General features: G+C 44.0%; 1 pseudogene; it reads left to right on the top strand.

Moving 5' to 3' along the window:
- The first annotated feature begins 2,841 nt into the window (after positions 1 to 2,841).
- On the top strand, positions 2,842 to 27,355 carry LOC138658405 (zinc finger protein 271-like; annotated as a pseudogene).
- Positions 27,356 to 27,935: the final 580 nt, after the last annotated feature.

The raw sequence follows: 27,935 nt of genomic DNA, 5'->3' as shown, positions 1-27,935 counted from the left end.
TCTACGCTGAGCACTTACTTCGGGTTTCCATCTAAATCTCCGAGTTATAGGGAATTTTCTGCTGCGGTTTCTGTCTGAATCGCATATTTCAAAGATTTGCACAGAAGCCCTGGTGTAAGCTCTCAGTGCAGAGCGCAGGATAAATGTGAGCCGAGCCTTACTGCGATGTTTTTATGTTTGGCTTCTATCACACACTAAAATACGCTTTTTATTGCAAAATATAGTTTTTCCATCACCGTATTTTGAGAGCTATAATTTTTCCATATTTCGGCCCACAGAGTCATGTGATGGCTTATTTTTTACGGGACGAGTTGATGTTGGCACATGACTTTTTTTGTCGCTTTCTATTCCAATTTTTCGGAGGCAGAATGAACAAATACCAGCAGCTCAGGAAATTTTTATGCCATTCACCGTGTGGTAAAATTGATTAAAGCAATTTTATTCTTGCGCTTTCACACAAGAAAAACTATTTTATAGAAATAATAATTATTTTTGCATCGCTTTATTCTGAGAGCTATAACTTTTTTATTTTTCTGCTTGTTTTTTTTTTTGCGGGGTTATCTAGTGGGGCAGTTTTATAGGTCGTTTCATTCTGGAAGCAGAATGTACTTTATTCTTCCTTTTACATAAATATACATTTTTTTTTTTATTTTTTTTATCTTGTGGCGCTGACCGAAGCCTCTTAGTCCATGCTCCTGGCACCGTAACTGGCAGACCCTGAGATTGTCATGCCAACTTCGGGTCGCCATGGCGACCATCGGGCACTCGCAATGACGTCACGGTGGTGCCGATCGGAAGGAAGAGGAAGCCCCTTCTCTCTCCCAAACTCCTAAATTTTGCTATCAGTATTAATCTAGGTATCTAGGAGGGCGAACAGCCAGGGGCCGTGCGGGCACCGCTACTGGCATTGATACCCAAGTCTCCCAGCGGCGATTGCGAGGGTATAGCTCCTGTGCTGGCACGATCGCCATGACGTACCTATACGTTAAAGGTAGTGAAGGGGTTAAAGAAGAATGAAAACATAGTAACTCGTCTAGTAATAGGAGGACGGCAGGTTCTCTCCTCTTAGAGTGATCCCAGAGGATCCTGTCCAGGATGGAGGCCGTGTCCTCATGGTGATCTCATGAGCTCTCAGAAAACAATCACTGGTAAATGATAACCGTCCTTCCCTCAATCTCCATAACATGAATTAGGAGAGAAGAAACCGCTGGATAGAAATGTGGAGCTTTCTCCAGCTCCTCTGTGGTTCCATCCCTGGTGGAGAGAAAACTTGGAGAAGTTGTGTTTCTTAGTGCGGCTCCTCCATCTGACTGACGAGGGTCTCCTCTGTCCCTCTCCTCAGGGTCCTCATCCTCCGAGTGCAGAGCAGAGAGCATTAGGCTTTGGCCTCGCTGATTATCACTTCATACTTGGGTCCACAATGTGCTGGGACCTCGGTACCGGTGGTGAGGACCACAACAATGTAATTTAGTCCCTGATACATAAACCTAGAATTACCGGTTCCGAGAGACGTGTCTCATATATAGACAGATACACGGCAGGTCATGTATTCAGTCTGTGTCTCCACAGGTGGATCCAGGAGGAGAAATCCACCAGAGAGATGTCCCCGTCCTCTGTATCCCCAGGACTGTCCGGAGGAGAATCACAACATCCCGGAGGATCATCAGGTAGATGACACTGAAGCCTCCACAACATCTGACCATGAAGTGATGGGACCTGAGCTCATCTTACATTTTTCTTTTTAGGGTGAAGATCTGATTGATATTAAGGTTGAGGTTATACATGGAGCACAAGAGGCGATCGCAATATGGGCCGATCAGCAGGGTGAGGACGGGAGACTGTCATGTCTGTTCTGTGGTCACCAACTACTACTCCCATCATGTCATCACATGACACAATCTATTCCATCACTGTGTGTCTCCACAGATGGATCCAGGAGGAGAAATCCACCAGAGAGATGTCCCCGTCCTCTGTATCCCCAGGACTGTCCGGAGGAGAATCACAACATCCCGGAGGATCATCAGGTAGACGGTGCTGAGCCCTGTACCGGATCTGTATATGGGGGACATTTCTGATCGAGGTCATAGAGGTCACAGATTTTGGTGGTTTCTTGTATTGTGCTGATTGTTACATCTGATGTATCAGGAGGAAGATCTGACTAAGAATAAAGTTAAGGAAGAGACAGAAGAAGAAGCGATGACGAGGGGGGATCAGTCGTGTGTGAGTGACGGGAAGGAGGAGATTCCGGGAGATGTTTCCACAGGTGTGTGATATTAACCGGCTCATGATGATAATGATGATGGCTGGTATGTAATAATGACGGCCGTGCGTGATATCGTGTGGAGTCTCCGGTGCAGTGAAGCTTTATCTTCTGTCCTCATCACAGCAGAAGCGTCCGGTGATGGCGCGGCTGCTCCTGTAGAGTCCGGCGGTGCACCGATGAATAACGGGGCTGCCTTCACACCTCTTCTTAATGATTTAGGAAGCACAGATTTAGTTTTCCTTTACCTTTGTTAATATTCCTTCCATCCTTTATGTCCGTATTTTTCTTCCACCAGTCCCGTGCTGCCATATAAATGACTGAGCTTGTGTTCCAGGTTATGAATCTCCCCGTCCTATGGATCTCGGTGATGTAGCAGCCTCTGCCTGGTGCTGACGAGTGACGTCACATGTAGAGTCGTCCTACCGGTCCCCTCTGTTTGCCTCCTGCACTGAGGCCGATGTTTTGGTCCCTCTACATCCAGGCCGGCCGCCCGGTGGCATGAAGAGCCCTGTGGTAAGTCAGAAGTGCCGTGCTATGGAGGTGTGGGTCAGACATACGGCTGTCATCCCTCTGCCACTATGGAGGCCATCTTGGCTGTAGGAGAACCAGAACAACGGTCTCAGGCGGAGGCAAGCGGAGGACACCAGGTAGGTGACAGTACATGACAAATGTTTAGTCTCTCCTCTGTGCCGGGGTGGAGAATTGCTTTATAATAAAAGGGATTACGAGCTTGTATCTACAAACAGATGTGATACATCCGGCCCCATAGCCCCCGAGCATATAATATCCGGCCCTGTAGCCCCCCAGCGTATAATATCCGGCCCTGTAGCCCCCACCCCGGCATATAACATGCGGTTCCTCCCCACATATGGGTTCACACAGGAACTGTTGACAAGAGAATAGACAAAAGTATACAAGTCAGAATTAAAGTAGCCTGTGCGATGAAGTAGAATAATAATAAGCATTTACAGTAAAGAAAAATGTTGCTTAATAGCTGGGCCTAAAAGAGAAAACAACAATATACATGTCGGATTCAAAGTAGCCTAAGTATAGAGATATACTGTATGAATATGATGCCTACTTATAAACACAATAAGTGGAATATCAGATAACGTCGCTGAAAAGTCAATATTATATGATGCTCAGTAATATTAGTATACACGTTTTTTATAGCCTGTGAGATAAAAGTAGATTTAAGGTCGCATAATGTGTGAAATAATGCCTGCCCAAGTCCCAGAGTGCACATGGCACCCCCAAGACCTGGTGGAGGAAAGTTCGGTTTTGATCCAAGAAACAAACAAGTAACGAAAAAAAAAAAAAAAAAACTTTTAAAGTGGAATTAAGTTGTTACAGCTAGTCAAATAACAGATCTTTGTAGATTGTTCAACCAGAACAGTTACCCTTCAAGTTGTTGGTAGGGAACTGGATGTGGCTTCAGAGGAGTTGATTCCAATGCGTTTTAAAAATTCAAAACCCTCGTCCGGAGAGGCAACATGAAAGAAACCTGACGGAAGTCTCACCCGGAGGGTTGATGATCTTGTCCAGGAGTAAGAGAGGCCTGCACGCAGTAGTTCTCTTGTGGTATGCGAAAAAACTCTCCTGTTTTGGAGAGTGACTTTAGGCCATGTTCACACAGTGCGTTTTTTTTCTGCGGAACCGCAGCGTTTTTGCCGCCGCGGTTCCGCAGCTGTTTTCCATGCAGGGTACAGTACAATGTACCCTATGGAAAACAGGAACCACTGTGCACACGATCCTGAAATTCAGAAAAAAAGCCGCGCTGAATAGCTGCGGGAAAAAAGAAGTACCATGTCACTTCTTTTTTCGGAGCCGCAGCGGTTCTGCACCCATAGACCTCCATTGTGAGGTGAAACCCGCAGTAAAACCCGCAGATCAAAAATATATCTGCGGGTTTTATTGCGGTTTGTGGTGCCGAACCGCTGCAGCAGGAAGTGCGGGGAAGCGGGCGGAAGTGCGTGGGCGGAGTCTGGCTGCCCCGATCCCACCCCCCCATGCTCCGATGTCCCCCCCCCCCCCCCCCCCGTGCTCCGATGCCCCCCCCTCCCCCCCCCCCCCCCCCCCGTGCCCTAATCTCCCCCCCTTATACTTACCGGGACTCCCGGTGTCCGTACGGCCGTCTTCTCCCTGGGTGCCGCCATCTTGCAAAATGGCGGGCGCATGTGCAGTGCGCCCGCCGAATCTGCCGGCTGGCAGATTTGTTCCAAAGTGCATTTTGATCACTGAGATATAATCTATCTCAGTGATCAAAGTAAAAAAATAATAAATGACACCCCCCCCCTTTGTCACCCCCATAGGTAGGGACAATAAAAAAAATTAAGAATTTTTTTTTTTCCACTAAGGTTAGAATAGGGTTAGGGGTAGGGGTAGGGGTAGGGGTAGGGTTTGGGGTAGGGTAGGGTATTTTCAGCCATTTTATCCCTAATAAACTTCCTAGAAAACACACAGACTCTGCATAGAAAACTGCATCAAAAAACGCATAAAAAAACGCACCAAAAAAAGGACCTGCGTTTTCTGCAAAGAGCTGTGGTTTTTAGTCCTGAAAAAAAGGATGGAAATCAGGAACGTGTGAACATACCCTTAGACAAATCCTTATAAAAAACCAGTTGCTTGTAAGGGGAAGAGAGAAATCTCTGATTTTTTGAGATACCTAAGAGCGCGTTCCTGACCCAATTTGGGTAAAAAGTAACAATGACATCACATGATAAATCCCTGGGAAGCGTGGGTGGTCTGCGTATTCTGACAACCTTTTCTATCAGAGGGCCTTCGGTAGAGTTAGGAAATAAGTTAGAGACTTCATGATAGTTGTAAAATTTATTTGATAGTACCTGCGTTTATTTGTGAAAAAAACTGAAATTTGGCAAAAATGTTGAAAATTTCTCAATTTTCCAACTTTGAATTTTTATGCAATTAAATCACAGAGATATGTCATGTAAAATACTTAATAAGTAACATTTCCCACATGTCTACTTTACATCAGCACAAATTTGGAAACAACATTTTTTTTCGTTAGGGAGTTATAAGGGTGAAAAGTTGACCAGCAATTTCTCATTTTTACAACACCATTTTTTTTTTAGGGACCACATCTCATTTGAAGTCACTTTGAGGGGTCTATATGATAGAAAATACCCAAGTGTGACACCATTCTTAAAACTGCACCCCTCCAGGTGCTCAAAACCACATTCAAGAAGTTTATTAACCCTTCAGGTGTTTCACAGGAATTTTTGGAATGTTTAAATAAAAATGAACATTTAACTTTTTTTCACAAAAAATTTACTTCAGCTCCAATTTGTTTTATTTTACCAAGGGTAACAGGAGAAAATGGACCCCAAAAGTCGTTGTCCAACTTGTCCTGAGTACGCTGATACCCCATATGTGGGGGTAAACCACCGTTTGGGCGCATAGCAGAGCTCGGAAGGGAAGGAGCGCTGCTTTACTTTTTCAACGCAGAATTAGCTGGAATTGAGATCGGACGCCATGTCGCGTTTGGAGAGCCCCTGATGTGCCTAAACAGTGGAAACCCCCAATTATAACTGAAACCCTAATCCAAACACACCCCTAACCCTAATTCCAACGGTAACCCTAACCACACCTCTAACCCAGACACACCCCTAACCCTAATCCCAACCCTAACTGTAGCCTCAACCCTGATGGGAAAATGGAAATAAATACATTTTTTACATTTTTTGTTTCCCTAACTAAGGGGGTGATGAAGGGGGGTTTGATTTACTTTTATAGCAGTTTTTTAGCGGATTTTTATGATTGGCAGCCGTCACACACTGAAAGACTCTTTTTATTGCAAAGAATATTTTTTTTGCGTTACCACATTTTGAGAGCTATAATTTTTCCATATTTTGGTTCACAGAGTCATGTGAGGTCTTGTTTTTTGCGGGACGAGTTGACGTTTTTATTGATAACATTTTCGGGCACGTGACATTTTTTGATCGCTTTATATTCCGATTTTTGTGAGGCAGAATGACCAAAAACCAGCTATTCATGAATTTCTATTGGGGGAGGCGTTTATACCATTTCACGTTTTGGTAAAATTGATGAAGCAGTTTTATTCTTCGGGTCAGTACGATTACAGCGATACCTCATTTATATCATTTTTTTATGTTTTGGCGCTTTTATACGATAAAAACTATTTTATAGAAAAATAATTATTTTTGCATCGCTTTATTTTGAGGACTATAACTTTTTTATTTTTTTGCTGATGGTGCTGTATGGCGGCTCGTTTTTTTGCGAGACGATGACGTTTTCAGCGGTATGATGGTTATTTATATCCGTCTTTTTGATCGCGTGTTATTCCACTTTTTGTTTGGCAGTATGATAATAAAGCGTTTTTTGCCTCGTTTTTTTTTTTTAATTTTTTTTACGATGTTCACTGAAGGGGTTAACTAGTGGGACAGTTTTATAGGTCGGGTCGTTACGGATGCGGCGATACTAAATATGTGTACTTTTATTGTTTTTGTTTATCTAGATAAAGAAATGTATTTATAGGAACAATATATATAATAAATAAAATATATATATATATATTATATTATATAATTTTTTTTTTTTTTTTTTACACATCTGAAATTTTTTTTTTTTTTTTACACTATAACATTACCCCAGGGGGGGCATCATGTTATAATGTAAAATCGCTGATCTGACAATTTTGCTGTGCACTGTGTCAGATCAGGGTTCACACAGGCACAGCACTGGCTTCCAGAGCAGGCGCAGTGAAGCCACCTCCCTGCAGGACCTGGATGCTGCCCTGCGGCCATTTTGGATCCGGGCCTGCTGCAGGGAGGAGGAGGTAAGGACCCTCAGAGCAACGCGATCACATCGCGTTTCTCCGAGGATCTCAGGGATGCTTCTCTATACCGCCGGAACACTGCGATCATGTTTGATCGCAGTGTGCCGGGGGTGGCCCGTGACTGCTTCTGGCACATAGTGCCGGATGTCAGCTGCGATAGTCAGCTGACACCCGGCCATGATCGGCCGCGCTCCCCCCATGAGCGCGGCCGATCGACTATGACGCACTATCCCGTCGGTGGTCATACGGGCCCACCCCACCTCGATGGGATAGTACGTCCAATGTCAGAAAGGGGTTAAAAATGCGTTATACTGACAAAATTAAAAAAAGTAAAACATTTTGATTTTGGGAACATCCCTTTAAATGTATATTAGGTCCATGAAAAACACCTACTCATCTGATCAGTCCAAGCGAGTTACATTGGCCCGTGTGCCGTCTGTGTACAATCCATTTGTTTTTTTTATTCAGCAACTATCTCCTCCTCCGTAGTATTCAGCAACTGACCGGAGCCAAACTGACCAGTTTATCTTAGTGTCAGAAGGACGCAAACATGGGTTTTTCAGTAGACCCATATGTACCCCGGTTGTTGGCATGTTTCACTAATTTTTTACGTTTTTGTGTTTTTCAGAAGGTTTTTTTTCTTAACCTTTTGGAGGGAAATAGTGTGAATATTCACTCTGTTATCCCACGTGGAGACAAAGTGTACAGCATGGACTGACACCCCGTATCCTCATCTGTCTATCCAGCAGCACCCTAACCTTTAATACACGAGATGTGTTCATGTGATCCGGAAAATGGTCGTAGCCCCCCACCACTGCCAGCTCGCTTTCCAGAGCCAGACGGCATCGGGTGGTATAGAGGTATAGTGGCTACAGAGGTTGGCATGTCGGCTTCGACCTTTCCATGATAAGACATCTGAAGAATCAACTTCGGAGATGGAGAGGGGATTTTTCTCCTGAAGGTCCACTCTCTCCAGTGTGTGTCGTAGTCCATCGGGAAAATTGTGAGACCCAGGAAACCATTGGGGTTCCCTGGTAAACTTATATATGTAGATATATATTGTGGTAGATCGTCTCAATCGGCTGCACATAGAGGTAGATACAGGAACACAGTCTCTTTAAATCTTCCACTGGTTTATTAAGAGTACTGCATAAACCAGTGCAAAATTAGCAAAACAATCGCAGCCTACCTGGCCTATCCGGAAAACAAAAACATAACGTGTCATAGTCTTCAAGAACAAACTACACAAGGTTCATCTTTCCTGATCATGAACATGCGGCTCCAGAGCTTCCACCCCACACTGAATGCTGTAGAAGGCCGGGTATTTATCCTCTGGACCCTCCCACTAAACAGCTGTTCAGTCAACCCAGCACTAAACATGGCTGATTAACCCCTCTCAGCACTTAGTGTGCTGGATCATTTTCCTAGGTTTATATTAGTGAAGCCAACAAGCTCAGTGCTACATATCTCCCCTCCAGTCCTTTGCCAGTGACTTTGTCGCACTATATATACTTTTATTTGTATATATTATTAATAATGCTTGTTTTTTGTTCATTATTATTGCAGACATGTGGTTTCCTTCCCTTTCCTCATCTCTGGGTCATGCACAGCTCATTAGGAGCTTTTTTTGCTAGCCTTTTATTCGAGCTATGACTCCCTCACCACTCCCTCACCACCCTGGTTCTTCCCGGCGGCCTGGTTTCTAAATTTGGTCCCCGGCTCGGCTCTGGGCCTTCTCCTGGAACTAGGACACGCTCCCCATCATCCCAGCCAATCAGTCACTTGGGGTCTCCTGCACTTCCTGTCCACTGTTTTCATCCAATCACAGCGCGCCTTGCTCCCTCGATATCCGGGACAGCAGTGTGCTTTTTTGAGAGCCGATTGCAGTAGTGGTGCCAGTGTTCTGTCCCCTGTCCGGTGAGTCAGACCCACCACCCGTCATGTACCTTATGGTCAATAGCAGCAGCTGTCTACGGTTCTTTCTGTCCACTATTCAGTGAATAGGGCTTTCCTTAATAATAATCTTTATTTTTTTTTATAATCTTTATTTTTATATAGCGCTAACATATTCCGCAGCGCTTTACAGTTTGCACACATTATCATCACTGTCCACGATGGGGCTCACAATCTAAATTCCCTATCAGTATGTCTTTTGAATGTGGGAGGAAACCGGAGAACCCGGAGGAAACCCACGCAAATACGGGGAGAACATACAAACTCTTTGCAGATGTTGTCCTGGGTGGGATTAGAACCCAGGACTCCAGCGCTGCAAGGCTGCTGTGCTAACCACTGCGCCACCGTGCTGCCCACAGTTTGGTTGTCTCATCAGACGGCTCTCCGTTTTGTTTCAACCATTTCATCTGTTCTTGTCCATGGTCGTTTATGGTGGAGCATACCCTACATCGTCCTGAAGAGATCCAGGGTGCTTTACGAGGTTTTTCAGTCCTGTCTCAGAACCACAACTCAGCGCCTACACTCGAACCCTCCACCTTCCTCCCGCCTTTTTCTTCACTTGGAAACTTCTATATACTGTATGTTTTCCATATCCATCATCCTCGTTACATTCACTTCCTTACAGCTCCATCACCGGGAAAATAAAAAAGTTATAGTTCTCAGAATAAAGCGAGGCAAAAATATATATTTTTTCTATAAAATAGTTTTTGTGTAAAAGTGCCAAAACATAAAAAAAATATATAAATGAGGTATCGCTATAATCGTACTGACCCGAAGAATACAGCTGCCTTATCAATTTTACCACACATGCCGTATGGTATAAAAAGACAACCAAAAAATAATTCCTGAATTGCTGATTTTTGTTCATTCTGTCTCCCAAAAAAATCAGAATAGAAAGTGATCAAAAATGTTATGTGCCCAAAAATGGTACCAATAAAAACCTCAACTCGACAAAAAAGCAAGCCCTGACATGACTCTGTGGGCCAAAATATGAAAAAATTATACCTCTCAAAATTTGATGCAAAAACAAGTTTTCGCAATAAAGAGCGTCTTTTAGTGTGTAACAGCAGCCAAACACAAAAATTCGCTATGAATCTGGTATCGCTGTAATCGCAGCAACCCGAAGAATAAATTCACCTAATCGGTTATACCGCACGAGGAACGACGTCAAAAATAGGCCAATTCTTCACATGCTGTTCATTTTTTTTCATTCTGCCTCCCAAAGATCGCAGGAAGGCTCGGCGCACATTTATCCTGCGCTCTGCTATAATGAGGCAGATGGAGGCACTGTGGACGCCGTCTGACCTGTGATCCGGTAGTATCTGTCTTTTTAGGATTGCATAAAAGTCCCGTCAGCCACAGTTTTATGCACTTCTGAAAAGGACACCGCTGAACAGAGGCAAGACAGGGTCGAGAGTAACTCTGCTGCCTCATTATAGTGAATGGATCCAGCATGGGTTTAATATCAAGAGATTTAGATGGAAACCCCAAAGTAAATGCTCAGTGTAGCGTGCCGGATAAATGTGATCCCAAACGTTATCTAAAATATTCCCAATAAAAGCTTCAACTCAATCCACCAAAAAAGCAAGTACCCACTCAGGTCCGTCGTCTGTTAACGGAAATATAGCATTGACTACGGCCAGAAGGAACACTGAAGCCCTCAACCCCGGATCCCCGGATGAACCCTTATACTTCCTAAGGGGGAAACACATTGGGATAAGAGGGAATTAAGAATGGCGGATAAGTACCACGACTGTGTGGAATTTCTTTCTCATGGCTTTTATACAGGATTATGTACCCAGTTATGTGCTGGCTTCTGAAATTAGGAGACGAGGAGAGTGGATTAATACCTATATTGTGTGTGATTTTTGTATGGCGAATTTATGTTCAGTTATGCACCCATTTTTTGATGGGGGGGCAAACAGAAGATATCACATTGGGCATTAGACTTTTGAATGAAGGGAACCGAAAGTAGCTACCGTATTTTTCGGACCATAAGACGCACTTTTTTCCCTCCAAATTTTGGAGGAAAGTGTGGATGTGTCTTATGGTCGGAATGTAGCATATGGGGAGGGGCAGCAGCGAGTGGGATCGCACTGTGATCCCACTTGCAGGAGGCAGAAAAATGTCCCGCTGCCCGAATCCAGCGCTGGGGAAACCACATGGTCCCGATGATTAACCCCTTTCTACCATTGGACGTACTATTCCATCCATGTGGGGTGGGCTGTTATGATCCGGTGACCTTGGAGCTGCATGAGAACTTTCACTGGAGAAAGTGGCCACTATACTGACCGCAAACCTGAACTTAACACCGCAACTAGAAGTAGCCGTGGAGTGTACCTAACACACCTAGACACCTCGTCACAGCCGGAGGACTAAATACCCCTAAAGATGGAAATCGGAATACTATCTTGCCTCAGAGAAAATCCCCAAAGGATAGACAGCCCCCCACAAATATTGGCGGTGAGTCGGTGAGGAAAAAACATACACAGGCAGAAAACAGGATTTAGCACAGGAGGCCACACTAGCTAGATAGGACAGGATAGGACAGAGTTCTGTGCGGTCAGTATAAAACCCTTCAAAAAATCCACAGCAGAATATACAAAAAACTTCCTACATCTAACTAAAGATGTAGGAGCGTATATCTGCAACTCCAGTGAATCCTACAAACAGAGCAGGAATAAACTGAAACAAGCACACAGCAGTGTGCCACAGATACAAAAACCAAACACTTATCTTTGCTGAATTTGGCAGCAAGCAGGAGAAGCCAGAAAGAGATCCAACACTTCACTAGGAACATTGACAACTGGCAAGGGCTAAAGGATCCTGCACATCTAAATATCCCAGTCAGAATTGTAATTATCCGATACACCTGGCCAGGACTGCGAGTCAGAGACAACTGCATTCCCACGAACAACCACTGGAGGGAACCCAAGAGCAGAATTCACAACAGTGGGCCCTATTTCCCAAGGACGGAATAGTATGTCCAGCACGATCAGCTGGAGATCAAGGGGGGAGCGCGGCCGGGTGTCAGCTGACTATCGCAGCTGACATCCGGCACTCTGTGCCAGGAGCGGTCATGGACCTCCCCCGGCACATTTACCCCCGGCACACTGCGATCAAACGTGATCGCAGTGTTCCGGCGGTATAGGCAAGCATCGCGCAGGGAGGGGGCTCCCTGCGTGCTTCCCTGAGACGATCGGTATAAGGCAATGTGCTCACCTTGTACCGAGCGTCTCCTCCATGCAGGCCCTGGATCCAAAATGGCCGCGGCTGCATCCGGGTCCTGCAGGGAGGTAGCTTACCAAGTGCCTGCTCAGAGCAGGCACTGGTAAGCCAGGAGCAGGGCACGCCAGATCGCTGATCTGACACAGTGCTCTGCAAAGTGTCAGATCAGCGATCTGTCACTATATAGTGATGTCCCCCCTGGGACAAAGTAAGGCTACGTTCACATTTGCGTTGAGTCGGGCGCAGCTGCGGCAACGCATGCGTCATGGCCCCTATATTTAACATGGGGGGCGCATGGACATGCGTTGTGTTGCGTTTTGTGACGCATGCGTTTTTTTGGGGCAAGCGTCAGGGTGCAGAGGACGCAGCAAGTTGCATTTTTTTTGCGCTAAAAATGAACGCATGCGACACAAAACGCTGCGTTTTGCGTGCGTTATGCGTTGCGTCGCTGATGCGTCGCCGACGCAACGCCCAACAACGCAAATGTGAACGTAGCCTAAAAAAGTTTTAAAAAAAATAAAAAATTTGCATGTGTAAAAAAAAAAATAAAAATAAAATCCTAAATAAATAAATAATAAAAAAAATATTGTTCCAAAAAATACATTCCTTAATCTAAATAAAAAAAAAAAAAAAAAGTACACATATTTAGTATCGCCGCGTCCGTAACGACCCGACCTATAAAACTGTCCCACTAGTTAACCCCTTCAGTGAACACCGTAAAAAAAAGGCATAAAACAACGCTTTATTATCATACCGCTGAACAAAAAGTGGAATAACACACGATCAAAAAGACTGATCTAAATAAACTTCATCTTGTCCCGCAAAAAACGAGCCGCCATACATCATCATCAGCGAAAAAATAAAAAAGTTATAGTTCTCAGAATAAAGCGATGCAAAAATAATTATTTTTTTCTATAAAATAGTTTATCATATAAAAGCGCCAAAACATTAAAAAAAGATATAAATGAGGTATCGCTGTAATCGTACTGACCCGAAGAATAAAACTGCTTTATCCATTTTACCAAACACAGAACGGTATAAACACCCCCCCCAACCACCCCCCCAAAAAAAAGAAATTCATAAATAGCTGTTTTTTCGTCATTCTGCCTCACAAAAATCAGAATAAAAAGCGATCAAAAAAAGTCACGTGCCCGAAAATGTTGCCAATAAAAACCTCAACTCGTACCGCAAAAAACAAGACCTCATATGACTCTGTGGACCAAAATATGGAAAAACTATAGCTCTCAAAATGTGGTAACGCAAAAAATATTTTTTGCAATAAAAAGCGTCTTTCAGTGTGTGACGGCTGCCAATCATAAAAATCCACAAAAAAACCCGCTATAAAAGTAAATCAAACCCCCCCTTCATCGCCCCCTTAGTTAGAGAAAAATAAAAAAAATTAAAAAAATGTATTTATTTCCATTTTCCCGTTAGGGTTAAGGTTGGGGCTACAGTTAAGGTTGGGGCTAAAGTTTAGGGTTAGGGTTTGGATTATATTTACGGTTTGGAATAGGGTTGGGATTAGGGTTAGGGATGTGTTTGGATTAGGGTTTCAGTTATAATTGGGGGGTTTCCACTGTTCAGGCACATCAGGGGCTCTCCAAACGCGACATGGCGTCCGATCTGAATTCCAGCCAATTCTGCGTTGAAAAAGTAAAACAGTGCTCCTTCCCTTCCGAGCTCTCCCGTGTGCCCAAACAGGCGTTTACCCCAACATATGGGGTATCAGCGTAGTCAGGACACATTGGACAACAACTTTTGGGGTCCAATTTCTCCTGTTACCCTTGGGAAAATACAAAACTGGGGGCTAAAAAATAATTTTTGTGGAAAAAAAAAGGAATTTTTATTTTCACGGCTCTGCGTTATAAACTTTAGTGAAACACTTGGGGGTTCAAAGCTCTCACAACACATCTAGATGAGTTCCTTAGGGGGTCTACTTTCCAAAATGGTGTCACTTGTGGGGGGGGTTTCAATATTTAGGCACATCGGGGGCTCTCCAAACGCAACATGGCGTCCCATCTCAATTTCTGTCAATTTTGCATTGAAAAGTCAAATGGCGCTCCTTCCCTTCCAGGCTCTCCCTTGCGCCCAAACAGTGGTTTACCCCAACATATGGGGTATCGGCGTACTCAAGACAAATTGTATAACAACTTTTGGGGTCCAATTTCTCCTGTTACCCTTGGTAAAATAAAACAAATTGGAGCTGAAGTAATTTTTTTGTGAAAAAAAGTTAAATGTTCATTTTTATTTAAACATTCAAAATATTCCTGTGAAGCACCTGAAGGGTTAATAAACTTCTTGAATGTGGTTTTGAGCACCTTGAGGGGTGCAGTTTTTAGAATGGTGTCGCACTTGGGTATTTTCTATCATATAGACCAGAGGTCCCCAACTCCAGTCATCAAGGCCCACCAACAGGTCATGTTTTCAGGATTTCCTTTGCATTGCACAGGTGATGCAATTATTACCTGGGCAAGGCTAAGGAAATCCTGAAAACATGACATGTTGGTGGGCCTTGAGGACTGGAGTTGGGAACCCCTGATATAGACCCCTCAAAGTGACTTCAAATGAGATGTGGTCCCTAAAAGAAAAAAATGGTGTTGTAAAAATGAGAAATCGCTGGTCAACGTTTAACCCTTATAACTCCCTAACAAAAAAAAATTTGGGTTCCAAAATTGTGCTGATGTAAAGAAGACATGTGGGAAATGTTAGTTATTAAGTATTTTGTGTGACATATCTCTGTGATTTAATTGCATAAAAATTCAAAGTTGGAAAATTGCGAAATTTTCAAAATTTTCGCCAAATTTCCATTTTTTTTTTCACAAATAAACGCAAGTAATATTAAATAAATTTTACCACCAGGATCCGTTGAAGCTTTACAACGTTATAACCTCATAAAGGGACAGTGGTCAGAATTGTAAAAATTGGCCCGGTCATTAACGTGCAAACCACCCTTGGGGCTTAAGAGGTTAAAGTGCAGTGAATATTCATTAGCTGCTTCCCCGCCCATCTGTCAGCTGAGCAGTGAGCTGGAGCAGCACCTGAATACTCCTTCACTGAAACAAACATGGTTTCCCCAGCGCCGGATTCCTGCAGCAGCTGGGGAGATCTGTTTCCGGTGGAGGAGGCAGCAGCAGGGGCCAGAGGGGACAAGATCGCTGCGTACCTGCCTGGGCTGGGCATAAGGACCTGTGTGATGTCATGAAGTGGGCGGGCTGGAGCATCACATGACAGCAAAGAGCCCTCTTCTGATGTCATCACAGGTCCTTCAGACTCCCCACTAGAATCTGCTGGCTTCCTCTTATGACCTGTGCTGTGGAGAGGCAGGGAGGACTCTGTGTGTGCAGTCATGGGATGCTCCAGCTTTTTACCTCGCCACAGTGGCTGGCACAATTAAAAGGCTAGTCTTTACAACACACAATAAAGCACTCTGCCACTCCTGTGGTGAACTATAACTCCCAGCATGCCGTACAATCTGCAGGGCATGCTGGGAGTTATAGTTCTCCAAATGGGATCTTAAAGCAGCACTCGTGTTATTTTTCAGTGCTGGAGTGGTGCTTTAAATATAAGCCCTGTGCCCCCATTCTTACTCACCCTCCAGCATCTTCATATAGTACTTTACAGACACCACACTGGTCCCGCAGCTTCCAACATAATAACATACTATTGTATATAATAACACCACATATAATAGTGTGTTATTCAATGTTACCACTTTTTTTTTTTTTTTTGCTTCAAATATTTTTTTCTCTATTTTCCACCTCTAAAAACTGGATGCGTCTTATGGACCGAAAAATACGGTAATTATCTAATGGTACTTTGTCATGTGATCTCTGACTGTGCACCCATTTGATTGGCGTTCCATTAGTGTATTCAAGACCATATAAATATTATAGGCGCTGTGTAATAGCGATATGGATCATGGATTTTCTTTGAAAATACCCAAAAAGTGGATCATAAATTAAACTAGCTCAACTATATATATATATATATATATATATATATATATATATATATATATATGTGTATGTGTATATATATATATATATATATATATATATATATATATATATATATATATATAGTTGAGCTAGTTTAATTTATGCTCCACTTTTATATATATATATATATATATATATATATATATATTATATATATATATAGGAATACCGAGAGAAAATGGACACAGGGCAGTAATAAATGGTCAAATATCACAATTTTATTAACAAATAATTAAAACCAAAAATATATATAGACGTATCAGACTTACAATTTTAAAATGAAAGACGACACCCTAGTGCCACGTCAGAGCAGGAGGTATACAGAGTATTACACAAATGTGTAGCTTTATTGGAGCTAGTATATACACAGGATACCATATAGTCCTAGGAGAGGCCTAATTAACCAAATAATGTTCTGAATTAACCTAATACATAAATATACAGAAAATGGCATAGATTCAGTCATTCTACATGTTACAGCAGTACCGAGAGGGATATAATAAAGTGCATAGTGCTTTCATACCGCTTCAATATAAGCTGCCATATAAGATCAGTATCAAAAGAGAATATTTATAAGTGTAAGGTGAGAAATAGAGGACCAGGACACAAAAGTGCAAAAAAGTGAAAGTACACGGCTATAAATGCCAATTAATCCAAAAAGACTCCCCACTAATGTGTAATAGTGTATTAAAGCACGCAAAGACACTAAGGCCAGGTTCACACTGCGTTGCTGGTGTCCGTTAGACGGACTACGTTACACAGTCCGTTAACGTCGCCATTCCTATGTTGGACGCATCGCTAGCACACGCCCACAATGGGCGTGCGCTAGCGATGTGCCGTCATTGAGTGACGGACCCTGGGATGCGGGCTGCAGCGTTTCCGGGTCTGTCACTGCTAGCGCAGATAAAGCATTCGCTAGCTCTATCTGCGCTTGCGCGATCACATATCGGCACTTGCGTTAACAGCAGCCCGTTAACGCATGTGTTGAACGGGCTGCTGTTAACGCAGTGTGAACCTGGCCTAAATAATTTTTGCCACAAGAGAGAGGGTTACTGAGACCAACCTGCTATTGTAGTCAAGACAGGAAAAAGTCAAAACTGCACCCTTTTTTTCCTAATGTCTCAGCGGACACAGGGGCGCACGTCCAGAGCCAGGGAGCCCATCCCGGACAACGTACCAAGACTTCAGAGAATAAAGACAGCGCCACAATGGATTGTGAAAAAATAGAGACTCATATTTATTCTGCCTTCTGTAGCGACGTTTCGGTCAACAGACCTTTATCAAGCACAGTGTTTGATAAAGGTCTGTTGACCGAAACGTCGCTACAGAAGGCAGAATAAATGTGAGTCTCTATTTTTTCACCATCCAATGTGGCGCTGGCAACCTGGTATTGTAGACCTGGGTGAGAAGGAATACCAACGCGCGTTTCGCTTAATGCTTCTTCGGGGGGAGTCATAGATTTTCCTAGTCTTTGGGGTTACAATTTAGACAATGTGATTACATGCTCTGGCCATGTTATCTTTGTTCGGGTATTAGGCTGCCGTCACACTAGCAGTATGTGGTCAGTATTTTACATCAGTATTTGTAAGGCTAGGTTCACATTGCGTTAGGGCAATCCGTTTAGCGCATACGCTAACGGACTGCGCTAATGCAATGTCCCAAAAGGGATCGCCTTTAGCGATCCCGCTAGCGCAGATGCCCGATCTGCGCTAGCGAGGAACGGACCTCAAACATTGCAAGCAGCGTTCGAGGTCCGTCCGAAACTAACGGGACATCGCTAGCGCAAAAATGGCATACGTTAGCGATGCGTTAGTTACATTGCCGTCAATGGCAGCGCTAACGGACCCGTTACATTGCGTTAGTGGCGCTGTGTAACGGATCCCGTTAGCGTACTGCCACTAACGCAATGTGAACCTAGCCTAAGCCAAAACCAGGAGTGGGTGATAACTGCAGAAGTGGTGCACATGTTTCTATTATACTTTTCCTCTATTTGTTCCACTCCTGGTTTTGGCTACAAATACTGATGTAAAATACTGACCGAGTACTGCTTGTCTGACAGCAGCCTTAATGTGACTACACATCTTGTCTGCATCCCTCCTGGAACATACAGCAATAACTACAAGATATTCATATCTTGGGTACTCCCTTTAATTGTTCTTGTATGTGTGTGTTTTTTGTGTATATTATAGTGTGTAGGATGTTCAGGGTGCATTAGGGTCCCTAGGGCTACCGACGTTCAGCGGGGGTGCCATCACGACTACAACTAGGGTGCCAACCTCCGCTGGCAGGTAGGGTGATCTTTAGGGCTCATCTAGGGAGAGATTAGTCCTAGATTTTTTTCCCCCCTATTGACCCTCAATTTTTTCACCTTTTTAAGATAATCAAGTATTTTTTACCCTTTTAAATACATTAATACAGGTTAATTTTTAGAGGTCTGTTTGTGCCAATGTCACCATTTTATAAATGTTATTCACTTTACCTATCATTGTGATAATGCTATGGCATGTAGTTGTCTTCCTTATTACCGGTACTTTCACTGACACGGGTCTTCATTTTGAGCTCCATCAAATTTCAAAATCCCTTTTGTGAATTTTATCTTTCATCCTTATAGGAAATCCTTGTGATAATAACAGTTTATCACTAAATTATAAAAAAGAAGATATCAGGAAGCACTCTAATGGAGAAAACCTCATTACCCTTCATGGACCTCCTGGACTTCACAGTACTTCACTTTCTTATAATCCTCCTAATCATGAGGAACCCTCTCATGAGCAATCTCACATTGTTACCACAATTCCAGGTGACAAAGTGGATACAAGATTTCAGTGTCACAAGGAATTTACTAAAAGCTCAGATTATCTAAGTCTAATCAAACATGAAGGAGAGAAGCCATACTCCTGTTCAGAATGTGGGAAATGCTTTACAGATAAGTCAAAATGTGTTAAACATGAGAGAATTCACACAGGAGAAAAGCCATTTTCATGTTCAGAATGTGGGAAATCCTTCACAGAAAAAGGGACTCTTATTAAACATCAGAGAATTCACACAGGAGAAAAGCCATTTTCATGTTCAGAATGTGAGCAATCCTTCACAGAAAAAGGGACTCTTATTAAACATCAGAGAATTCACACAGGAGAAATGCCATTTTCATGTTCAGAATGTGGGACATCCTTCAAACATAACAGTAGTCTTATTAGACATCAGAGAATTCACACAGGAGTGAAGTCATTTTCATGTTCAGAATGTGGGACATCCTTCAAACATAACAATAGTCTTATTAGACATCAGAGAATTCACACAGGAGAGAAGCCATTTCCATGTTTAGAATGTGGGAAATCCTTCAAACATAACAGTAGTCTTATTAGACATCAGAGAATTCACACAGGAGAGAAGCCATTTTCATGTTCAGAATGTGGGAAGTCCTTCATAGATAAAGGATATCTTATTATGCATCAGAGAATTCATGCAAGAGATAATCCATTTTCATGTTCAGAATGTGGGAAGGCCTTCACGGTTAAAGCGCGTCTTATTAGACATCAGAGAACTCACACAGGAGAAAAGCCATTTTCATGTTCAAAATGTGAGAAATCCTTCACAGATAAAGCGAATCTTATTAGACATCAGATAATTCACACAGGAGAAAAGCCATTTTCATGTTCAGAATGTGAAAAATCCTTCACAGAAAAAGATAGTCTTATTAAACATCAGAGAATTCACACAGGAGAAATCCCATTTTCATGTTCAGAATGTGATAAATCCTTCACAGATAAAGGGAGTCTTATTAGACATCAGAGAATTCACACAGGAGAAAAGCCATTTTCATGTTCAGAATGTGAGAAATCGTTCACAGATAAAGGGAGTCTTATTAGACATCAGAGAATTCATTCAGGAGAGAAGCCATATTCATGTTCAAAATGTGGGAAATGTTTTAACCAAAAAACAAATCTTGTAACACATCTAAGAATTCACACAGGGGAGAAACCGTTTTCATGTTTACAATGTGGAAAATGCTTTACAGAGAAATCACAACTTGTTAAACATCGGATAACTCACACAGGAGAGAAGCCGTATTCATGTTCAGAATTTGGTAAATCTTTTATACATAAATCACGTCTTCTCTGAAGAGAAGTCACACAGGAGATAAGCCATATTCATGTTCAATGTGTGGGAAATCTTTAGTAAATCAAATCTTGTTAGACATGAGTGAAGTCATACAGAGAAAAGCTGTATTCATATTCAGAATGTGGGAAATCTGGGCTCACAGCATTTTGATCACCAGCCCTGCTGCTCAATCTGGTCAAGCCTTTGGGCATTTCCCCAGATGCCTCTCATCCTTGGTAATGTTCTAGCTATTTAGCTGGCTAGCTATGAGTATATCGGTGTCAGCTGTAGCTGAGCTTAGTTTGGTGTGTGCTTAGCACTGTCTGATTGTGTAGGATTTGTCCTGACTATTCATGTGGATTATCCCTTCTGCTCTTGACGCTCTCTGACTGCAGGTACCTGACCTCATACTTGGCCTCTGACTGTCTGTTTTTTTTACTCCCTAGTCTTGACGTACCCTCCTGGTATTTGAACCTGGACTGTTACCTGACTACGACTTTGTCCTGCTGCTCTTTATTTTGTGCCCTCCTGGTATTTGACTTGAGACCTCCTGTCTATCCTTTCTCTAGGCTTGTCCGTGAGTAGTGACTGCAGTCACTGCAGTGCGCAGGCGCCGGGCCTCTCTGACCTTTCCCGGCGCCTGCGCACTGCAGTACTTTGCTCTGCCCTCAACAGGGCAGTCAAAGTACGCCTGCACTGGAGCAGCAGCATGAAGACCAAAAGAGGACGTCATCTGATGAAGATGGGAGGCGCCGGACCCGGACCAACGGCGGGAACGTCCCTGGGTGAGTATAATTTAACGTCCTTTTCTCATCTTTTAGGATACATTGGGGGCTTATCTACAGCATTACAGAATGCTGTAGATAAGCCCCTGATGCCGGTGGGCTTACCTCACCGGCGATTTTCGGGGTGACAGGTTCCCTTTAAATGAGGTGCCTCATGTCAAAGAGAGATGCAGAACAATACATTGCATAGGCAACAATTATATCAAAACCTACACAATTTTAATATCCATTTGTCACGAATCACAGGGGGGATATTTTTATCATCCTCACCACTGACACCAATATGTCATGAAGTGGGGTTGTTTGTTTGGTCCCAGTTCTTTTCTGAAGGGGTTTATCTATATCCCACTTCCCAGTTCCGATTTTGAACTTGCAGCTCTCTGGCGCCCATCTTACCCCCCCCCGACCATGCTCTTACACAAAGCGGAGTAGGCCTGCTCCCAGCACACTGGTTTCACATTATAGCTGTATTGTCAGCAGGGAAAAGCTGGGAGGAAGGGGATTGGAAATGCCCACAGCGTGTATCTGTACTCAGCTCTTGGATGTAGCAGAGCTCAGTGTGCGTGGTAATAGACAATCAAATACATCATATTCCTGACACCTCCCCTTTTGGACTGTGCTACGGAGGCAGGACCTTTTGGTACTCCTCCATGCACACTTGCAGGTTCACCGCAGCAGGATAGCCTGTCTGCATTGCCATGCTCACTGCCCGTTTTGTTTTTGACTGCAAAGTCATACTGCTCAAGGGCAAGGCTCCAGAGCAGCAACCTATCGTTGTACCAGACACAGGTTGTTGCCAGCGCAGAGGGTTGTGGTCGGTCAACACAGTGAAGGTGCGACCGTAGAGGTAGGGCTGTAAATGTTGCAGAGCCCAGACCATGGCCAAGGCACTCCTCCATGGTGGAATAGGCCACTTCCCACAGCAGAAGCTTCCGGCTCAGGTAGAACATGGGGTGCTCTTGGTTCCCCGAGTCGACCTGGCTGAGCACAGCACCGAAGCCAAACTTGCTGGTGCCAGGAAAGGTCGACTGCTTTTAGCACGAGAGAGTTGCACAGGGCTGTTTTTCCCTTCCTCCATGACGGCACACCTGAGAGAGGGGATCCGCCCAGTCAGGACAGGAAACCCTACTGAAAATAAAAGGGCGGTACCTCTCTGTCGCTTCAGTTGGGTTTCCTGTCCTGACAGCGACCCTTGGCTGAACACGGCGGTTCCACTTACCCAGCTCCCGTCCTGGCGTGCAAGAACAGGCAGCGCCTGTACGTCGGTGCTTGGGGTCTGAAGGTGCCGTCCGCGGGTCCTCCGGGGCTCTGCGTCCGAACGGGCATTGGTGCAGGACGGTCCGGGCCAGGTTCCTTCCGTGGCTGCCGCGCCGCCCTCCTCTCTGCCGTGCGGCGGCCGCTTCCGCGTCGCCCGTTTGACGTCACACGCAAGGCACGCTGGGAATGGGTGTGCCCGTGTGTCGTCATAGGCGGGCGCCGGATCCAAGATGGCGGCACCCATGAAGAAAACACCGGCCGGTGGATAGAGACTCCGGCGGCAGAGCAGGGTAGGGGCCACTATTGGGCACCGGAGGAGGCGGGGAGTGCAGTGGATCCCCCATAAAAGGGGTGATAACCACAGAAAATGCACTCGTGCCCAGAAACTTCATGGAAGTGGGGCAGCAAGAGCAGCAGCAGCTGCCATCACAGCAGCAGCAACAGCAGGAGCTCTCGCCAGATGCCTTGCCGAACCACCAGCATACCAGGAGCAGCTGCTCAAGTGGTAGGAGCAGCGGTCGTCTTGTCCGGCAAGATTTGTCAGTGTCCAAGAGGGACGCTTCACGTGCATCTATCCAGCCTCCAAAACCGGTACCCTTCATTGGCGGCGGTGGTGAGTGAACTACGTGAACGTCACTCTTATGGTAACAGGGTCCATTTTTTCTGTTTGTTCACTAGGGGTCCAGGAAGTCTAGCGGGAAAACAAAGAACCGAGAGTGTGCCCTTTGTAAAGACCCGCCTGCAGTTCAGTGTCAGAAAGATCTCTGTGCTTACTCCTAATTTCGCCACTAGCCTTAAAGCCATAATACAGGCAGAAATAAAAAAAAAACTCCTTAAAAATTACCCTTAATAAACCGAGAAGGAAAAGCCGTAAGGCGTCTACTGAGTCAGATGCCTCTCAGAGACAGGAGAGTCATAAATCATCCCGATCTCCCTCTACCTCCTTGGCCTCTATCCAGTCTTCAGATTCTTCCTTGGACAGTGATTCAGGAGGTTGTCCATGTTTTCCAACGGAGGACGTAGACAAATTAGGCAAAACAGTTAGATCTGCTATGGGTCTTAAGGAGGAGAAGACATCTACGTCACTAGAAGATTTCATGTTTGGTGGCTTAGAAGAGAAAAGGAAACGCACGTTTCCGGTAAATGCGAAAATCAAAGCATTAATTGAGAAGGAGTGGAGAAAACCTGAAAAAATGGGTTCTTTACCTTCTTCATCCAAAAGGAGATATCCTTTTGAGGATAAAGACTCTGAATCCTGGGAGAAGATCCCTAAAATTGACGGGGCAGTAGCCAAATTTTTAAAAAGATCGTCCCTTCCATTAGAAGACTCGGGTGTTCTTAAAGACCCGCTTGATAAACAAAACCAGATGGTTTTCTGAGACATATCTTGGAAGCCTCAGCGGAGGGCCTGAAGCCAGCAATTGCTGGGACATGTACGGCCCGTGCTCTAATGGTCTGGCTACAGCAGATAGAGGATCAGCTAAGGGACAAAGTACCCAGAAGCGACATCCTTGCAAATATATCTTTAAAGCAAGGAGCAGCAGCTTTCTTGGCAGACTCTTCTGCAGATTCCGCAATACTAACGGCCAGAGCAGCGAGCTTGTCCAATGCGGCAAGAAGAGCCCTTTGGCTCAAGGGTTGTCCGGGGGATTTGCCATCTAAACACAAGCTGTGCTCCATTTCATGTGACGGACAACTTCTTTTTGGGAAAATACTAGAAGAGATCCTGGAACATGCAGGAGATAAAAAGAAAGTTTTTCCCAATATCCCTAAAGATTCCAAAAAACCTTTTTTTTTGCAGGAGAAGATATAACAGAGGTCGCCCCCCAGGGGAGCGGAAAAATTGGGACTTTAAGGATAAGAGAGGATCGGGCTATATGTTTAAAGGGCCCTCTACATTGGCAAAAAAATCCCCCCAATGACATTACGCCAGAAGTGGGAGGAAGACTCTCCCTCTTCTTTCCGGCCTGGATAAATATCTCCCCCAGTACCTGGGTCGTGAATATTATCAAAGACGGCCTAAAAATAAAATTCATCCGTCCACCCAGGCAAAACTTTATAATAACTCCCCGAAGAAAGTCCCAGCAGGAACAATCTGCCCTGGAAACCGAGGTCTTGGGACTTATCCACAAAAAGGTTCTTCAGGAAGTCCCGACTCAGGAAGAAAGAGGTGGATTTTACTCCCCCCTCTTCTTAATCCAAAAACCGGACGGCTCTTGGAGAACTATAATAAATCTAAGGAAGCTTAACCAATCGATAGAGAGCTACTCCTTCAAGATGGAGTCTATAAACACGACCATAAAACTTCTCTTCCAACACTGCTTCATGGCAGTGATAGACTTAAAATATGCGTACTACCATATACCAATACATCAGGAATATCGAAAATACTTGAGAGTAGCTCTCTATATTCAGAATCAGGTAAAGCATTATCAATATACAGCCCTTCCATTCGGCCTGTCTACAGCCCCCAGAGTTTTCACCAAAGTAATGGTGGAAGTAGTGTCATACTTCCGGTCCCGGGATGTAGTAATTGTTCCATATCTGGACGATTTCCTTGTAATAGGGAGGTCAGAGTCCCACTGCACTCATCAAGTATCAGTGGTAACATCAACTCTAATGGAGCTGGGTTGAATAATAAATATCCCCAAGTCAAGATTACTACCAGTAAAACTACAGTGGGAAGTTCTCTCAGCTCAAAGACTGTTAAGAGGGCATTTAAAAGGAAATCTATGTCTCTCCCTGGGCGTAAGGGATTCCCTAGTTTGGTGGACGGTGGAAGACCACCTGGCGATGGGGGTCCAGTGGCAAAATCCGGTCAAAGACATCATCACGACCGACGCAAGCAGTACAGGTTGGGGGGCTCACCTGAGGTATCACTCTGTACAAGGAACCTGGTCCTTACTAAAAAAAAAAACTATGGATCAAACGAAAAAGAGCTATGGGCAGTGGAAAAAGCCCTAAGACATTTTCTCCCTTTACTCCGGGGTCGCCATACTCGAATCCTGACGGACAATCGAGCAGTGGTGGCGTATATCAATCATCAGGGGGGGACGAGGTCCAAAGGCCTCATGGAAGCATCAAATCTCTTTCAGTTGGCAGAATAACACCTGTCATCCCTGACGTCACTACACATCAGAGGCATAGAAAATACACAAGCAGACTTCCTGAGTCGTAGAGGCTTAAGACAGGGGGAATGGTCCCTAAACCTCCAGATATTCCAACAAATAGTCCAAGCCTGGAGCACACCAGAAATAGACTTGTTTGCCATCTCACAACAAAAAAGTCAAAAAGTTCTGCTCCTTAAATCCAAGAGAACATCCCTTCGCAGTAGATGCCCTACTGATAGCCTGGAAGTTCTCTCTGGCCTAGCATTCCCCCCAATAGTGATGATTCCAGCTGCGATCCGGAAGATCAGAGAGGATCAAGTGAAAATTATCCTCATAGCTCCATTTTGGCCAAGGAGACCATGGTTCTCCCTTCTAAGGCAGATGTCGGTAACGGACCCATGGATTCTGCCAGAGGTTCCGGACCTGCTAACCTAGGGCCCAGTGACCCACTCTCAGGTGAAGGGCTTCCATCTGGTAGCCTAGAATTTGAGAGGGCGTTACTAAGTCGCCAAGGATTCTCACCGGGTTTAATCTCCACCCTATTGAAAAGCAGAAAACCCATAACCTCTAGGATCTATTGTAGGACATGGAAAACATTTCTTAACTTCCTGGGTGAACCATTGGGGGAGGAGGCTCCAGTGGGTCCTATCCTAGAATTTCTGCAAGCAGGATTACATCTTGGGTTAGCAATCAGCACCCTTAAAGTTCAGGTTTCAGCCTTGGGGGCCCTATATAACTGTAATCTTGCCTCAAATAGATGGCTTTCGCGATTCATAAAATCTTGTAGTAGATCTCGACCGGTCGTTATCCCAAAAATCCCTCCTTGGGGATCTAAATTTAGTCTTAGAAGTCCTAACTAAACACCCTTTTGAGCCCTTGCAGGAGTTATCACCTAAGTTACTTACCCTTAAAACAGTTCTACTAGTAGCCTTAACATCGGCACGTAGGATAAGTGATTTACAGGCCCTGTTAATATCCCCTCCTTATACTCAGGTTTTTGATGACAGGATCGTTTTAAGACCAGACCCGGCGTATCTCACCAAGGTGGTTCAAAAATTCCATAGGAATCAAGAGATTACTTTACCATCATTCTGTAGTAATCCTAGAAATCCAGGTGAACAAAAGTTCCACATGCTAGATGTAAGAAGATCTATGTTACAATACATATCTATAACTAGTCAGTGGAGGAAAGACCAAACCCTATTCATAGCCTTTCAGGGTAGCAAAAGAGGGTGTGGAGTAGCTAAAAGTACTATTGCTAGATGGATCAGGGAGGCCATTAGTTTATCCTACTCTGCGTGCCACACAAGAATGAAGAGTGTGCGTCTATAATGTGTATATTATGTAGAATTACTATACAACAGAAAGGAGAAAAGAAAACACAATTCAATAAACGGATGCAAGGTCTGAACGAAGATTCATACCACTGGGAAATCTGGGGTCCAATTCCAGAATCCACGAGGCTTCTCTGGGGTGTACTTTTTATACCAATCTCCCCCTTATCTGGTCTGGTAACATATTCACTACCCACAACTGTAAAGTGATGATATTCCTATTTTGTTGTATGAAATGTTGTGATGCTGCAGATGTATTACATGTTATGGGGCTGAGAACATCCCTAATGTGTCCCCAATGTGGAGACTTAAGGTTCTGACCATGCACCCCACATATTGCAGGGGGCAAGCTTCACACTGTATGATGTCAGTGACGTGTGGAGCCACAACTCATGAGACGTCCAATATTATATTATTCTGTTTAGTAGATGATGCATTTTTGCTCTGGGCACATACTTGTACAAACCACATTTAGGTCGACCACATCCAATAAAACCTTTGGTATTTGTCTCCCACGTGTCGGCTGACTTCCTTGTAGAGATATAAACTAGGAGAAATTATGTTACCGATAATAACGTCCCTCTTAGCAATGAAGGAACAACCAGGTCTCACAATCTCTGCTAGATCCTCGTCAGTGTATAAAAAAGGTAAATGTTCTCTGATAATATTCACTATATTATAGAAATCTTCCCTGCAGCCAGTATTTGATTTATCTCTAGATTGATGAAGGTTTTTGTTTCTTATCAGCAGATAATTATCTCTGGATTTTTTCCGTATTTAGGACGTGAGGTTTATATCCTCGTTGGGTTAATCTCTGATCTATGTTGTCACATTCATGATCATACGTATCTTTATTATTACATATTAGTTTAGCTCTAATATATTCCCCAACAGGTAAATTATGAATGACATGTCTGGGATGAGAGATCAGTGCCGGTAGAATAGAAATCAGGACTATCGGATTTCTGTAGATAGTAGTGTGAATACGTGTTGTATCAACAACTCCCTCAAGAGACTATCCAAAAAGCCTACGGAAGACGCTGCACATTATGGGTAAGTGTAAGAGGGCAATGATTTGCATTAATGTATA

This window comes from Ranitomeya imitator, chromosome 1 (assembly GCF_032444005.1).
Source record: "Ranitomeya imitator isolate aRanImi1 chromosome 1, aRanImi1.pri, whole genome shotgun sequence".
Taxonomy (NCBI): Eukaryota; Metazoa; Chordata; class Amphibia; order Anura; family Dendrobatidae; genus Ranitomeya; species Ranitomeya imitator.
Note: the sequence above shows the minus strand (reverse complement) of the source record. Positions and strands in the feature narration are given on the sequence as shown.